This window comes from Pteropus alecto, unplaced genomic scaffold (assembly GCF_000325575.1).
Source record: "Pteropus alecto unplaced genomic scaffold, ASM32557v1 scaffold301, whole genome shotgun sequence".
Taxonomy (NCBI): Eukaryota; Metazoa; Chordata; class Mammalia; order Chiroptera; family Pteropodidae; genus Pteropus; species Pteropus alecto.
In genome coordinates, this window is record NW_006431043.1 from 1,012,546 (window position 1) to 1,025,304 (window position 12,759).

The 12,759-nt window shown below is 38.1% G+C and overlaps 1 protein-coding gene across 1 annotated transcript in view; it reads left to right on the forward strand.

Moving 5' to 3' along the window:
• Positions 1–1,107: 1,107 nt before the first annotated feature.
• IL1RAPL1 (interleukin 1 receptor accessory protein like 1) overlaps positions 1,108–12,759 on the forward strand; it is a 1,242,120-nt gene continuing 1,230,468 nt past the window's right edge. Inside the window, exon 1 of the mRNA XM_006905511.3 lies at positions 1,108–2,007. The gene's annotated coding sequence lies outside the window, so the exon portion shown is untranslated. The remainder of the gene's footprint in view (positions 2,008–12,759) is intronic.

A 12,759-nucleotide genomic window follows, 5' to 3' on the forward strand; every position in this document is an offset into this window, starting at 1 on the left:
ATTGGGAAAGTGTTTTCCAGTCCTTTAACTGGCCCACTCTGCTGTCAGAACCTAACCCTGCATTGACAGTGTAAATATTGACGCTTCCCTAGAGTCTTGCTACTCCAAGTGTGGTCCATGGACCAGCTTATTATAAATGCAGACTATCAGGCCTCACTCCAGACTAACTGAATCAGAATCTGCATTTTAACAAGACACCCAGGTGCTCAAGTTCAAGTTTGAGAAGTACAGAACCACATGTGAGTATTACACTATCTCAAGGTAGTATAAAGGGCAAGGATCTTAAACTGAATAAAATACCTTAACTTATTTGACCAGTGCCTACTCTGTCCCTCTCCTTCCATCACAACTCCATCTCAGAATCCTGCAGCGAACTCTATTACACAGTGGATGGAAGGAAGATCTTTTTCAATCTCCTTCTCTCTGCGCACCCCACCCTCCCAGAGAGCCTTCACAAACATCCTTCTCCCAAGTCCCGCTCACTTAGGCAAGACTCTGCTCCTGCTCAAACTGACAGAGCAGCTGCGTGGAGGATTTCTGCCTGATGGACTCACAATTTACATACCAATACAGACGGAAGCACTTTGCAAAACTGTCCTTTAGAAACAATTATCACCTTGCCTCTTGAGGTTTGCAGCCGTTCCCCCGCACCCCATCCCGCTCCCTTTGGAAATCCGGCTTAAAGTGAAACTGAGATGGGGCGGAGGACGGGGGAGAGAGAGGGAGGAAGACTGCGCGTGACAAAAAATCTGCTCTAAGGAGAGATGAAAAGGAGGTTATTATAAGCGTGTCAGTTTAGGCATCGCTCTCTGTACCTTTCTGCTTCCTAGAGAAATGGAACCGTAATTTTAAGGAGGCTAACTCAAGACTGGGAGCGTCCGTGTTTGCCGGTTCACTTTTGCCTGAAAGGACAGATTCCTGTCATTCGAGGCCTCTCCTGGTCCTTTCCAAAAGATTCCCAGGCTACCCTTCTTCCTCTTCAGTCTTCTGAAAACTAAAACTCGCAAAGCGGTGGCATTCTGTGGATTGGCTAGTACTAAAATATCCATTGGGTGGCAGTAACACTATCCTCTTTATGACTTGCTGCAAACCAGAGAATGCATTCAATCAAATGAACCGATCTTGTAGAAACACTGGAATCATTTATGCATTGCAGTTTCTCTTTCTTGTTTTTGCTTCTTCTTCCCTGGGATATTCTGAGTGGATTGTGGCTATTTATCAAGATCTTGTGCTATTCATGGTTAGCTTGTCGTTTTCGCTCAGGATTAGCATCATTCAAGGCAAAGGCAAAGCTGCTTTTTTTCCCCCCACTCTTTTTTGAAAAATCATTTTTTGGGGGCTGCTGAAGAGAGCTAGGACCCAGGAGACACCTTCCCAAACAGCAGGGGTTGTGTGCTTTCACATAGCAGTACTGTACAAGGAAAACCCCGTTGGATCTGTTATTGCGGGATACTTGTGAAATATACATAGGATTCTTTCTTATGGCTGCATCCCGGATCTGGAAATTTTACTTGGGGACTAAGAGGATCTGAAAGGCTACATGATACGGAAGATTTGCAAGCAAGACTCCGATTCTTGTCATAGAGCTCACAGACTTCCTCACTTACTGGCCTTTTTCCTTCCTTCTTTTTTTTTTTCTTTAAATTTCTTCCCTCTTTTTCTGCTCTCTCCTCTCTCAGTCTCTCCTTTTTCTATCTGCCTCTTCTTTTTTTCCTAGTTTTCATTTTTTCCCTGCTCTGTACCTGGATTGTATCTTCACCAAACAATCGGGCACTTTGAGAACTAACTGGAGGCAGTCTTGTAGGGAAGAGCTGTATGGAATTATCTGCTTTTATGGTGAACTTGGCATTTGTGAATGGGTATCTTGTTCACGATATTAATTGCTAGCAAAAACAAGAAAAAGAACACAGGAGTAAAACGTGGATTTTTCTGAATACGCATTGTGATGACCAGCAATTACCTTACCGACTGATATCCAGAGGAGAATAATTTACAAGACTGTTGACGGTAAGGTCATTTTATATATGCAAACCCCTCAGTGGCGTGAGCAAACTTGGGCGTTTGTAATGGGAATGGGTGACTTGGGTGATTGCTGCATCGCATTGATGGCTGTGATGTGGCCGTTATTGGCACTGAATGGAATAACTGCAGTTGGGTGTGTTAGTGTGTGTGCGTGTGTGTATGTGTGTGTGTGTGTATGTGTGTGTCTGTGGGTCTGTATTCTGAGTGTAATTGAAAATAAATCAAAGCAATGCTCCCCCCTCCAATTATTTTGATGTGGAAGAGTGTCTTGAATTAATTCTGGGTAGTCACTCTTTTGTTTGGATGCAACATTTGTGGCTCCTGTGTTCTGGAAGAGGTAGCAGCAGTGAAAGGAACACTTACCGAAGAGCCCTATTTAAAATGAAACGAGCTACTCTTTATTCATTAAAAGAAATATATTTTAAACTCAGTGCAGCATTCTGCTGCATTTCACAGCCGCAATGGGACCAGGGACATCCCACTTGTCAAGTTCTTAAACTTTAAGATGATAATCATTGTTAATTGTTCTCTAGGTTGTGATTATTGGAGATTATTAGGTACCCTGGGCTACTTTTTTATCCACTGGATTATCATTCAGTATAAAAAAGAAAAGAAAAGAAAAAGCTGAAAATGACCAAAAAAGAAAAAAATAGTGCAATATTATTTTAAATGTCACCATAATGATTTCTTTTTCAAGTTCAATTGCCCCATAATTATTTACCCAATACCCTAAATAGCTGAAGCTGTGACCCACGTGCAGGAGAGTCGAAGGTCTGGAACCAGAGAGCATCCTTTTATTGCAATGCAGCCAGCTTTGGAAATGCAGGCAATTACACACTTCCCTTAACCTTAAGTTGAGGATGCCTCTTATCTGCTACATCTGTTTTACCCTTTCGGTAAAAAGTTAGAGACTGGAGCACGAAGGATGCTTCAACGTATTCTGCCTGGGAAATGGGATAAAAAAAATCAATATTGATGACGTGGTTCAGTGCACCGTACTGCAATGCTAAAGTCCCATATTCAGTACCTATGATGAGAGAATAGAGCATTTACATGTGTTATAAATCTCACCCGGTAGATTGATCTGAAGGGGAGGGGGAGAAGATATGTGGATATGTAGGAAGATGGATGGAAGTCGTGCATAATCGGTGATTATGTAACTTCATTACATCAGTGAGCTTCAGTCAACGATAGTGAGATGAAATGATTGTATAGAGAGAGGCTCCATCACCCTGTTAACTTTTGAAGGCTTGTAACAGCTAACAGAGGAGGAGGGCAGACAGAGATTAGCTCCAAGGGTCCTGTGAACCCTGATCTCTGTGGGAAATTTAGTCTGAGTTTTCTTATAGTGAGTTTCTGAGGGACAGCCGATCCATGTAAGCTTTACGGCTGGACAGGAGCAATTTTAGCCACACCCGTGGAGAGTCAAAATGAGTCCGCAATGTTTCACAAGTGCCCCATTGAGTAACTGGGGCCAATGATACCAGCCAAGGTCATAGTTCTGTACCCTATGATTGAAATATGTGACCCCAACTGAGTAGAAAGTTAAATCCATTGAAATGAGGACTGTGAACTGAAAGACTATTTGGGGTCCTCTCTTGCATTTTTCCTGCTAGAGCTTGATGCAGATTTCAGTCTGGTGGTTCCCTCAATAAAAATGATTGCCTCCACAGTGTGTCAGAAATGAGTGTTTGCTACCTTTATCTTTGCCTTGACAACCCGTTTCTGGGCCATTTTAACCCTCTGGGAAAAGAGAAGTAAAAACCTTCAAAGGTAATGATATCTTGTTAAGTTAAAAAACAAATGGCAATGAATTCATTATTAAAACAAATCCCAGAAATAAGGAGCAATCTATTTTCAAGTTTTACTTATTGAATGGCTTAAAGGACATGTTGCAGCCGCCTGTGACTTTTACCATGAGATGAGATAAATGTACTGTGCTCGCTGTACAGAGGAGGGGATGGGATGCTGCAGAATAAAATGTCATTTTCCATGGTCTTTTATTTGGAGCTGTCTGTGAGTTTCTTTAAAAGAAGATACTCATCAGCTCCTTTGGCCTTCTATGGTTTTAGGTTCTGTTTTCCCTTCAATAGATTACATACCCCCTCAAAAAGAAACTCTGATAAAATCTTCACCTTATTGAATTAAATCATTTTCTCTTTTCACTTAGTTGTGTTATTTTCTACTTCCCTTTACATTTATTTTACAAAAAAAGGCGAAATGACTTTTCTAACATGGAGATGAGATGATTCTTTCGGTGTTTTTTCCCTATGGAGTCAGACGCAAGATCTAGACATCCACTAAGTAACTTTGAAAAGATCTGCTCACCCCCAAGTCAGAATGGTGGAATGGTGGAAAGAAATCTTGAACTCTGATATTTGAGATGACTTTCTTATTTCTGTAGGACATTCCCCAAATGTTGATATATTGTTCCAATGGATTTGGAGGTTTGATGTTCAGATTGTGTAGGAAATTGGATGCGAAGTTAACTCCTGATTCCTTCCTTCAGGGGTCAGGGTAACACTGCAGCTGCTTCTATGCTGTTAGTCTCCAACTATGTGCAGAAATATAGCCTGCAATGATTTTGCCTGTACTCCTAATTTTAATATTTTATAAATGACTTCCTCAGTTGTTTACTGACATAAGCCACACATATGTTACCGAAATGGCATATCCTACAGGCTTTATAAGCTCTGTAGTGGATGGAAATAATACTAGAAAGGAAAAGAGGTCTCTAAAAAAGGACATTGCCTGTGAAATATACATACACATGTCATTGCTATCCTTTTACTTGAAGACTGCAAATAGATTCACGTTAGGAAAGATAGTTTCAATGATTTTAATGGCACTTTATAACCTGTTACTTTCTTTTGGAAGAGGATTATGTAACTGAGCCACATTATGGCATTTTTCTTAAGTATCCTACAAATCAATAATAAAAAGCTTTGCTTAATAGAAAAGCATTTAAACATGAAGGCAGTGAATAATTTAAACTATAATATCTATTTCTCTATTTTATTGCCATTTTTTCAGTCCAAGTTATGCAGTTAGATTAGAAAATATTCAGGAGAATAGAAGAAGAAATTCTATTTATAAATATAGAAGGTACTAATTTTGTTTCCTGACCAGTTGCTTCAGCAAAGTCAGGAGATTTAGCTGATAAGTAACCACAGTATTCCTAAAACTAGAGGAAAATTTAAAAGGAATTTTTATTATGTTTGCAAAGTATGTGTTATTATTAAAAAAACAAATAGATAAAATATTTTAAAGAATCACTAGACTTTTAGGATTAATTTAAGATTTATATTTCAGACTCAATCTGTTATACACTGAAGTGTTTGGGATATACTTTGTCTTACAACAGATACGATCTTTGGTGTTTGGCAAATATTGTGTTATTGTAAAGGAGATTACTCCATAATTTGTGACAACCAAAGCACCCAAATGTTGATTAATAAGACTTAAAAGTAGCAAGTTTTCTAGTAATACTCAACTTATAAAGCATAATTATAATGACATCATTTGGGCAGCTATAGATAAGGCCATGTCAGCATTTTTCTTATTAAATTCCAAACCTATTTCCATTAGTTGTATTAGGAATCTCACAGAGGAAGGTGCTTAGCTCTCTGAGACATCCAGGCATTGTAGAATTCGGGGCTGAGTCAGAAGGCCTGAGTTGCACTGCAGGCTCTATCAGTTACTAGTCTTGTGACTTCTGACCCCTCATTTTAGCTCTCTGTGTTTAAGATAATCATTTAAAAAAACAGACTAGTTACATATTGCACTAAAGAAATCAGATGTGTGTTTAAGCACTTACCATCGTGCTATGCCTTAGAGATATATAGAATTATTATTATTAAAGGTTCCCCAAAGTTGGATGAATTTAATATTGCATTTTTCTCATGCCCTTATTGTAAATCTTTACAGGCACTTTCTAGTACCAATTACGGTTAGGTGGTAGGTAAGATTGTTCATTGAGTAAGTAACATAGATGTAAAGCTTTGGTTGCTAATTTTCACTCAGGACTCAGTTTTTTTTTTTTAGCAGTACTCATATGGGAATGTAGGTGTCTTAAGTAACTAAAAAAAGTTGCTTTTGAATAACAGTCAAAGAATGGTAACTAAGGGTTTTGTGTGTGTTTTAAGCCGTTTTCTTTTTCTTTTCTTTTCTTTTTTTTTTTTATTCTCCTGAGTTCTTAGGTGTTTCTGTTTTGGGGACCAATAGTACACAAACAAATGTTCACAAACAAACTTGATGCTACCACTTAAAATGAGTCAGTTGACCAAAAAGCTACTCTCATTTATCACTTTATTAAAAAAAGCATCATGGGCTTGAATACTAAGAGAGGACATAAGGATATAAAGATAATATTTCTATTTTGGAATTTGCTAGTTGCAATAATTGCTAACGTTCTTTAGGGGGAGGCAATCCCCCATGTGTCCGTACTAACACTGTATTTCTTTAATGTTTTTGTATCTTAACATAAATATATTTACACATATAAGAAGGGCATAGTTAGTGATATGACCTTCCATATATGTTTTTAAAGTGATTGTATAATGAGGTGAAAAAGTAAGATTTTATATTTTGGTTAAGGTAGAATTGGAAAGAGGAAAATTAATGCTACATATAAAAGTATACATGGACCTAAAATTAAGAACTTTTCTGCTATAGAACATTCTTCTCTCCCTACCTTCCCAGTGTCTTCCTTTTTACCTTAAGAATCCCTAATATTTCTTTGTTTCAGATGATTTTGATCATGCCTGTTTCTGTGACTTCATTGATGCCTTTAAATAGCAAGCATTTTCTTGGTTTCCTAGTTTTTAAAAATGCATATTCCTTATGTCTTACGGAAATGCTTTAGATTTGCTCTAGCAGATTTACAAAGGAATATTGTAGGAATGTAGACAGGCTTGTTTATTTGACAAATTCTGCTAATCACCTTACAAATATGCTTTTAATTTTTACCCAGAGAATGCCACCCTAGAGTATCTTACACTGCAGACAGCATTCCATTACAGGCCAACCACATGGCTCAATGGACATGCCCTTGCTGTTTACCCTGACCACTGGCTTACAATGAAAGATCCTTAATTGACATGCTTTTTTAGTTCCCCTGTGTAGAAACAATATTCAGGTGCAAACCCCTAAGACTCCTAAGGCTTTTAGCTTTAGAGAAGGGATGACTGACTGGCCTGGTGTTGCTTTCTTTCCTATTGCATGATCTGAAATTGCCCAGCAGTGAACTTGGATAAAGCAGAGAGAGAAAGCAAAGCCCAAAGATTTTTCTTCTGAAAATCTGCTCTTTCCCGTTTTCATATTAAAACATTAAAAGTAACCTTTTTCATAGGAAGCTATTCAAAGGGCATGTTGTAGTTACTATGTCCATACATATAAAATACAACAAAAGGCATTAAATGAGCTATTTTTTTTCATACATGGGCTACATGTTTAAGAATATATATTTGAGAGTAAACTTAGGCTGTATTTTGTAATACCTCCTAAGTCAGGAAATTGTGTGTGGAGTTTGGACTCACCAAAAAAATGAAATGGACTGTGAATTGCGATCATATAATTATAGACTTTCACTCTTGCAATATGTTCGTTAATTATGTAGCTTATACTTTATGTGAATTATAACAAACCACTGTACGAATAATCATAAAATCATTCATACAGTGGTTGATTTTCTCATGTCCTGATCAAAGTGACTTAATTGGTTGGTTCTTACCCTATCAACGTTTATATGTAATATAACTATGACTTAGGATAGTGATCGTCATCATTTTCTGCTATAAAGTTCCCCTTTTTAATAAAAACATTTTGGAAGGCTACTTAATCATAGTTGTATTTCCAGTAGCAGTTGATTGAGAAAATGCAAAATAATAATAAATTATAAATATAATAATTCTTTTGAAAAATGAATTTGTATATAGTCACAACAGAGTCTACTTATATCTTTGGAATACATTATTTATCTACATAGAAAATTTGGCATACATATGGAGTCTAGACCCCGCGGAGCAAATCCTGCAGCCTTGGTAAATAAAAGGCCTAGAGCCAAATATCTAGAGCCAAAATACTTGCACTTCATTATGAACATAAATTATGTTTATCTTACATACAAAATGAAAGGCAAGTGGCTTATAGTGGTGGAATGTGGATCAAAGGAGTTGGATTGTGGATAGACTTGAAGTATCTAATTTCCTATGAACATATATTTAAACTTCCAACACAGGTAAATTCACATTCAAATTTTAGGATTCAACTATTACAATGTAAAATTGTCTGATATTACAACATAACTGCATTTTTAAAGATAAAATAAACATTTTTATTGAAGTCCAAATGAAAATGAATTATTATAAATATAGCCAGAGGTGATTACAGTGGCCTCATAAAAATCTAGTATAATTATATACAGTGTAGGAGTAAAGAATGCCTCACTATGTCATTTTAACCAACAAGGAAATTTTGAATGAGAGGAACGAAATTAAATTTCCAAGATCTCACAGTTTCGTTGGTTCTCCCAGAATGCACGATTCTGGTTTTTTGATATGATACAAGCCCTCAGCTGAATATTTTTATTATAACAATATGTCCTGGCATAAAATAGTTTTCAGTAGTGTGCAGCATAAGAAAAGTAATTGTTCTTGTTGAGGGTAATTGTAGTGGATCTAATCATTTGGCCTTTTACCCGCTTTATTAGACTTGTCATCGCTCTCATGGTGCCCCTACTCAGAATTTGTGGACTTTATGTTTCCTTTATGCATATTGTGTCCTTGTTGACCTCATTTGCTCTCTGGAGACACAATATAGGGAGAGCTGGGAAAACAGGTCACTGGCGGGGCCTCCTTGCTTTTTCTGTACTGTCTTCTTTCCCATTAGTTTTCATATCTCTCAACCTGCAGGGAACCTCTCTTCTCTGGAGCCCTTCCCTTTACCTGACTCTGCTTCACATCCGCTCTGGACATCCATTTAAAACTGCCCTCATTGTCTCAGCATTGTATGCTGCTTTCTTGTTTCCAAAGTCATCCACCAAGGGGTCTTATTGAAATATCTTTCAGCACATTTTATCTCACTTTGAAGAGATGAAATTTCATATTTTATTTCTTCATCAACAGGGTTACCTGTTTATGTAGTTAGTAATGAACCAATTTGGAAATGATAAAAACAGTATTATTTTTATCAGGGTTGCCAAGTTACCACCACACAGCTACTAAGTAAAGAATATACGGGTGTGTGATTTTTGTCAAGATGTTTAACATATGAATCAATAATGCTAAAGAGAAAATTTTGGAATAACAGGCTTGCCCCCTTCGTATTATAATAGTGACATTTGGAGAAAATATGCCATTAATTTTACCCCCACTGACTCAGAAAAAAATGGCTTCCATAAGACTGTATTTTTAATGATGAGGAGGAGAGGAAGCTGTGGAGGATACACTTTTATTCCAGTCAGTTCTTGCAGGGCCCTCCAGTCCTACTGGGCAGGCAGCTGCCTAACATACCTGTTTTAAGAAATGACACTGCCTATGAACACTGTGGTGTCCCAGTCTCTCCACAACTTTACTTCAGAAGGAACACAGCCAGGGTCGCTAAACACAGCAGTAAAGTTGGAAAACTGAGAGACTTAGAACTGTATCAGGTATTTTGTGTACACAAAGCTTCATGTGGCCAAGGGAGAAAATTTGAATGTAACAAATGAATCTGGTGGTTCTCAGTGCTTGGGTTTTCAATACTCTTGTTAAAGCCCCTAATTGTTCTCACCATGACAGAACTCCTGAATGGCTCGAGAGGCTCTGAGCTCCACAGTATGCAGAGTAAGTGCATTCAAAGGGGTCTCTAGGGGTTGTGGACTCTACTACTTTCCCTCGTCGGGGTTCTCCTCCAGGGCCCATAATAAGAGCAAGTTGCTCATGTCAGCCGGTGTGCTCATCACAAGAAGTGAGTGGCTTCGGAAATCGGTGCCTGTCTATTTTGTATTTCCAGGGCCTAGCCTGTGTGTGGCATATAGTAAGTCATCAGTGCATTACTGTTACATGAACAAATGCTGAAGCACTTAGGGATAGCAGGTCAGTTTCAGATCAGTGTTCTCCCAAACCTATGCTGCACTGTAAACTGAGACAAAAACTTCTGATTGAGGAAAGTAAAAAAGGAAAATGGAGTAATGAAGGAGAGAGAATTAATATTAGGTAATTGCTAACCTACGAAGAAACTGAGGGAGAATGGCTGACCTTTCTTTCCTCATTCTCTCCCTCATTTCCTTGCTTCCGCTTGCTTCTCCTTCCTCCCACTCCCACCATAGATATTTGAGTGTTTTTTGGTGTGCAGGGTGCTATCAGAGGGCTTGCAAGAGATATGGAGATGAGTGATGTCCTATGTCTAGGTCTGAAGATGGTTAGTCAGGGGTGAGGGTGAGAGAGGTGTCAAGTATGGTACAGGCTCAGGAAAGGGTCACAACACATGTACTTGGAGGGATTAGGAGAGGCTTGTTAAAGGAGGTGATGTTTAGGTTAGACTTTGAAGGGTTTCACATTGTTGTGGAGAAGATATAACATTTCAGGTAGAGGGGAGATTAAGAACAAAGATATTGTAAGCAGGAGCAAAGAGAGAGTGCTTAGGGAAGAAGCGATGTTCTGCTTTCTGCAGAGAGTGGAGTATGTGATGCAGAACCTAAGAAGATAAGGCTGGAGCCCCAGTCTCCAGGTCAGGCAGTCAGGAGCCAATGAAATTGAGTTTCATGAACATAAGGGAAACCGAACATTTTATTACCTACTCAGATTTATGATTTAGGAAGAAGAGGAACAAATTAAGAGTCTGTATCTCCAGGGTACCTTCGATTCCCAGTTTTCTGAATTTTACAGGGACTCCTAAAGTCCATCTTCATTTCAAATTTCTTCACGTTAAACCCCTGCTCTCAAACAGCCATCGTGGGCTCTCTTCATTTCCTTTCTTTTTTCTTCTTAAGACTAACCGACTGTTACCAGTGCTAGATAAATACAAAGGCCAAAGTTTAAAATTAACTATTTTTTTTTTTAAAGCAGAAGCCAACATTCTATAATGGGACACATCCATTCCAAATACCTTTGCTTATTAGTATTAAAACGTTGCTACCTGCCCTAGCAAAAATGCTGTGGTTTGAATGCAGCTCTTCAATGAAAATGTTTAAAGTTTCTTTACAGTGATGGCAACAGCAAGGTGACCCAAAAGCGGCAATTCATTTGGGAGGAAGGGAAAGTTAGAGAAGGCAGCTAGGGAGAAAAAGAAAAAGGAAAGTGTGTTATATAATGTAATGGCAAGGTGGAAATATAAATTCCAGAATGGCTTTGTATTAAGATCATACGGAAAAACAATAGTGCTTTAGAACGTAATACACATTCGATAATAAGAAAATAGGATTTATTCCTAGCAAGTGTGAACTCTTCTGTTAACTACCAGTACTTGTAACAATTTTGAATTGTAGCTGAAAATCACAAAGTGAGCCTCCTAAAATAAAATTTAAAAAAACCTCTAATTTTAGCTTAGTTTAAATTCTTCCCCATATCAAATACTTTATCTTCACTTCTAATAAGCAGAAGAAAAGAAACCAGTAGGGATTGTTTTTTCAATACTTTCTCTGATCGCTCCATATAGGAAATTCTAGTAAGTTGGGAAAAGGCCAAACATGGAAGATAAAATGTAAAGAAATGCAATTTACCTTGGCACAAACAAAATATTATGTGCATGATCATTAGGATTCAGCTAAAAGAATAAGTAACATAAGTCTAGTTGTTGTCAAAACTCACCCCCTTAGCCCTGAGGAAATTCTAATTCAATGGTGGAATAGAGCATAGCAATTTGTACTTTAAAAATCGTTTGCAGTCAGTGGGAGTGTGAAGGTGTGCATTGGGAGGGCTTCAGCAGAACCTTCTCAGACTGTTATTTCTTTCTCCTTCCTATCATTCTTTATTATGGATATTGGATGTTTTCCCAGTATTCATAGGGCCCTACCAACTCAACTTCAACTTTAAAGTTTGAAGCCCTTTACAACCACAATGGCACAGGCTAAGACCCCCCTATGCTGAAATTCTGGTGCTGCCACAATAATTGGATGATCATTGTGCAGCAAGTGTGGCTTACACTGGCCCTTGGTAACCAGTATCCTTCGATCCTATTAGATTGGCAGAATCTCTCCCTCCATTATGCATTTCGATTAACTCCTTCATGTGAATGAACAAGAAATACTATTTGAGTGCCCTGTTTATTGTAAGGGTTGTGCTTAACACAGGCTGAATATGTTAAGTACAGTTCTTGCCATTAAAAGCTTATGGGCTAGTGGGAGAGACAGATGCGTTCTATTGGGTTCCCCGGAAACAGAAGGGTTTAGTTGCTTCTGAGGCAGAGGGGAAACTGATCGCAATGTGGTTGCTTGTGGCTGAGGCTTTAGCAGATCAGATCCTAGAGGTCCTTTAAAATTGTCTGAAATTGAGTCAAGTTGGAGCTTTCTTTCTTTTTCACTTAAAAAAATAATTTATTTTTTATGATGACATTGGTTAACCAAATCCGGTAAGTTTCAGCTGTACACTTTAACAGTAAAGCAGCATATACATATTTACACTGTGTGTTCAACTCCCATAGTTAGATTTCTTTCTGTCACCACTTTATTCATGGATTTTAATACTTAACTACCATTTTTTATTTCGATGCTCAAATTGTCCCAGATTTGGCCATTGGGAGTTCCTTGGAACTGGCTCC